Source organism: Sardina pilchardus, chromosome 8 (assembly GCF_963854185.1).
Source record: "Sardina pilchardus chromosome 8, fSarPil1.1, whole genome shotgun sequence".
Lineage (NCBI taxonomy): Eukaryota > Metazoa > Chordata > Actinopteri > Clupeiformes > Clupeidae > Sardina > Sardina pilchardus.
The window spans coordinates 11387383-11392382 of record NC_085001.1 but is presented as its reverse complement, the minus strand read 5'-3'; positions in this window follow the sequence as shown (position 1 = coordinate 11392382).

Below are 5000 nucleotides of genomic sequence, written 5' to 3'. Positions count from 1 at the left end.
AGCTTAAAAGAAGCCCTTCCACTGCTAGCAAGAGAAGGCAAGCGGCCTTTTAAATGGCCTTCTGTTATCTTAACCCAGTGACAGCATGCACACATAAAACTAACTGCCATCTATTCAGAGAGACAGCAGAAGAGGAGCTGGCCCTCACGGAGTCGTGTACTTACAGCGGGTTCAATTCAATTATAACTTATTTCAGATGAAGGCCAGGCTTTGATGTCCGTGCCGTAAAATGGATCAATGGGGAGATCAGAACCCCCCTCCCCAACACCACCACCAACCCCCCTCACCCCCTACAAACCCTCATCCAGATTTCTCCAACCCAACCCACCACCACCACCACCACCACCTCCACTCCTCCACTCCTCCTCCTCTGACTTGATGCTTTTTAACATGCACGCGTCCGCAGAGGAGGGATTTCTAACATGGCCTTTGAGACAGGAGGCAAATGTACTCATCATGTCTGGCCTAAATGCTGGGGAAACCTGCACCCACAGGAGGAGCAGCCCAGCACCGTGCACACAGCAGCTTTAATACTGTAGAGAGAGAGAGAGAGAGGGAGAGAGAGAGAGAGAGAGAGAGAGAGAGAGAGAGGGAGAGAGGGAGGGAGGGAGAGAGCGAGACAGAGAGAGAGAGAGAAAGAGAGAGGACGCTAAATACACATCAGATGGTCTTTAGCACAGGGCTTGTAGTGTGAGTGCTCTTGCTCGGTGTGTGTGTGTGTGTGTGTGTGTGTGTGTGTGTGTGTGTCCGTGTGTGTGTGTGTGTGTGTGTGATTATTAATATAAGTGTGCCAAATGAACTTAGCCTTAATAATTCTTACAGAAAGCAGTTATCTGTAGATGAGTTAGGTTCATTAGAGAGCCATGTGACACACACACACACAAAGAGAGAGAGAGAGAGAGAGAGGTAGAGAGAGAGAAAGAGAGAGAGACAGAGTATAAAAGAGAAAGTGAGAGGAGGAGGTTTGGGGGAGGTCAGTAAGATTAGGAGACTCTTTGAATCTGGCATTACAGCATGGTGCCATTCTATGTGTTTGAAACTGAGAGGGAAGAATTGCAGTGAGTTGTTGAAAAGTATGTGAGCCTTGATAAAACTAAAGTGCTAGACTTCATATGTATTGGTAAACACACACAGACACACACACACACAAAAGTCCATTGGTACACACTGTAATACATAGCCTTATACACACAGACGCAAACACTTACACATGCTGTTAGACATACAAAGACAAACACACACACACACACACACACACATTTCCAAAAACAACCTTCAAACGCTCCCTCAAGAGCACCTTTTCCTGGGGGCAGAGATAACGTTGTCATTTTTGGCTCGCGCCGTTTCCTCCACACTCGATAAAACATATCGGGACAGCCAGTCAGGCGGACTGCCCTGCCGGAACCTTCCGCCGCCCGCCGTCCGCCCGCCTGCCATCCCGCCCGGTCGGAGGTTGTTTGTGGAAAGAGGGAGAGTTATGTAAAGACTAGTCAAGGTTGCGGAGGAGCGGGATGACTTTGGCAGAGTGGGGGTGAGGGCGGCCTGTAAAGTACAGATAGAACTTAACCACACATGCACACACACACACACACACACACACACACACACACACACACACACACACACACACAGTGAGGGTAAGGGCGGGTGCTCGGAGGTCCACCGGAGGGTGGCTGGTTCTGGGAGAAAACAAGCACATCACATGAAGGAGAAAGTACAGATAAAAACGCAACCACACATGAGCACACAATCAGACACACGCACACTAACACACGCGCACGCACGCACACACACACACACGCACGCACGCACGCACGCACGCACGCACACACGCACACACACACACACACATCCAAGACATGAATGGGTGTCTAAGTCCTTGTTCAGACTGGCAACCCAAATCCATTAGTTGACCCAAACCCAAATTGTATCCAAATAGATTTTTTTAAAGTTTCAAACCCACATACATGTATATTTTCGATTTCTGCAAATCAGATTTTAACCCATATTTGGTGGTGGTTTGAAATGTGACTCCAGCCTGATTTCTACAAGTATGCCTCAGTCTGGACACACATCAAATCAGGGGTAACGGAAGTGCTGGAATTCATGCTGCATTCTGGCAGCGGGCCAAATAACTTGCACCATTGCCACAGCAACCCTTGCAGATAGGTGGGCCGTGTCTGGACACATAAGTCCAATCTGATCTCTTGCACACAACAGCGGGGCCCTTTGCCAGCGTCTATCAGAAGGTCTGATTTGAAACAAACAAATCCAATGTGCCTGCAGTGTGAACAAAGTTTATGTGACTTTTAGCTGTTATGCAGTTTAAATGCAGCTGTTTGTCTGTTGGGTAACACTTTACGATAAGGGTACATGAATTCTCATGAGAATCAGCGAATTCGTGTTAAGTCATAATGATTTATGATATATTCAGGGATGGATTAATGCATTATTTATGCATTAATTCATGCATTAACTCATGAGAATTCCTGTACCCTTATTGTAAAGTGTTACCGTCTGTTTTTTTGCTACTGGGCTTCCCTCTATCCTCTGTGCAGCTGCGAGTACGTATTTTACTCAACGGTGGAAAATGCCACTCCTGGCTGATGCCCTTCCTCCTGGACACGGTACATGTGGATTTGTTGACAACTCCGGACTGATCATTTCCAATGAGCCATGTCGACTGACAAGGTACCATGACACGGTTTAATACAGATAGCAGGCCGATACACAATTGCGGTAAAGCCGTTTGTAATGCTTCGGGTCGTTGAAGAGCATGTTGCACGGCTGGTTCTGCTTAGCTGGCTAGAGTAAAGCTGCAGAGTGCGCACTGTTCTCCATACTACCAGTTAGTTTATCATCAACATGACTGCAAAGCTGTTCAATTCAGGTAAAATAGATGTGCAATAAGATGTATTTAGCGGACACTTTTATCCAAAGCAACTTACAGACTTGCAGCGTACAGGAATCAACCAACTAACACCCTCCCAAACATTGGAACAGACATGCACTGCCACTGCCATTTTGAGAAGAAATGCCAGCAACTCTTTTACATCCTAACACACGAGCGTTCTGGGTTCACATGGCAGTCGACTCCTCCAGTTCTCTCACAGAAAGTGAGGACAAGAACACACACACACACACACACACACACACACACACACACACACACACACACACACAGACTTTACTTCAGAGTTAACTTCCTCGGGTTTACCACCAAATCACGTACTGGGAGGAATGCCCCCCTGGTGTCTGCTGAGGAGCAAACTCTGTGGGATAGACAGATAGAGAGAGAGTGTGTGTATGAGTGTGTGTGTGTGTCTTTGTGTGTGTGTGTGTGTGTGTGTGTGTGTGTGTTTGTACGAGTGGTGCTGATTGAGTGGGTGTGAGGGGCTGTATGTTGACCACAACATGACTGCATCCAACAGAGTCGACTGTCCTTTTCCCAGATGCACAGAAAGAGAGAGGGAGAGAGAGAGAGAGAGAGAGAGAGAGAGAGAGAGAGAGAGAGAGAGAGAGAGAAAGAGAGAGGGAGAAAGCAACACAACACAACACAGCAAAAATCACATATTTGCAGATACAACACTTCTGACAGTTGCTCAGTCACTCCCTCACTCATGCACGCAAAGAAACAAAGGCGTGCACACACACACACACACACACACACACACACACACACACTCACGCTGAGTGAGACCGGCATGTGATCTGTCCTCTACAAAAGAGCTGTGCCACAGCTGGAGAATTGGGGAAGGGGGGGTGGTGTGTGTGTGTGTGTGTGTGTGTGTGTGTGTGTGTGTGTGTGTGTGTGTGTGTGTGTGGTGGGGGTGCGTAGCAACACCCTCCTGCAGGGCTGCGCCACTCATTCACTCACCCACTCACTCACCCGGTACCACTGATCCTCTCAATACACTCTGTTCTCCCAGAGAGACAGAGAGAAAGAAAGAGAGAGAAAGAAAGAAAGAAAGGAAGAAAAATCAAAGAAAGACAGAGGGGGGAGAGAGAGAAAGATGATGGGAGAGAGAAGAGAGAATGAGAGAGGGGAGGAAGGTTTGAATAAGAGAGAGAGAGAGAGAAGACAGGAGGGGATCGAAATAGAAAAAGTGGGGATGAAGAGGTAGAGTTAGAGAGAAAGAAAGGCACGACAAGAGAGAGAAAGAGAGAGAAAACCAGAGAGGGATACTTGGAAAGAGAGGGGGATATAGAGACTTGGAAGAAAAAGGAAAGATAGAGAGAAAGAGTGAGAAAAAAGAGCACGAAAAAAAGAAAGAGAGAGAGGGGAGGGAGGGAGGGAGGGAGAGGAGGACGGGTGACGAAGGGATGAGAGGGAGGGAGAGTGATAGAGAGAGAGAGAGTGATAGAGAGAAGTGTGAGAGAGCAGTCGGTGTTCATTAGTGCATGATTCATGAGTGACTTCTCAAAGAGCTGTGTTCCGCAGGGAGAAGAAAACACCCAAACAACGTATCCTCAACTGGAGGTCATCGACTGATTGATCACAAATGCTGTTTCTCCAACAAAAAATGAAAAGAATAATACTTTCTTTATGCCAGCATTACTCAAATAGTTTGAGGCTTCTTTTCTGTTGTGCTACTTTTTTTTGTAGTAGTAGAAATACACACTTTTCTGTGGGGCAGAACTACAAACGAGGCTTTGGACTAACTCGGTTGGATCTCTTTAGATGACCTAAATAAAGTTTTTTGAATGATGGGAGGACTTCAGTGCAATATGCATTCCCTATTCAGATATGCAGATGCAGAACAGATACTGCTAGCCTGACACAGGATCCTCTTCCAGGCCTGCACACATTAGGATGGAAACTATTGAGGAGCTAATGTTTTCACAGTGATGTGGAGATAGTTTTTGAAAAGCGTTACAGTTCTCCATCCCATAGAAGCAGCGATCTGATGATTGAGTTGGACGGAGAGCAGTTGGCCCGGGAAAGAGCACCCCCTCCCCACCCCTCCACACACACACACACACACACACACACACACACA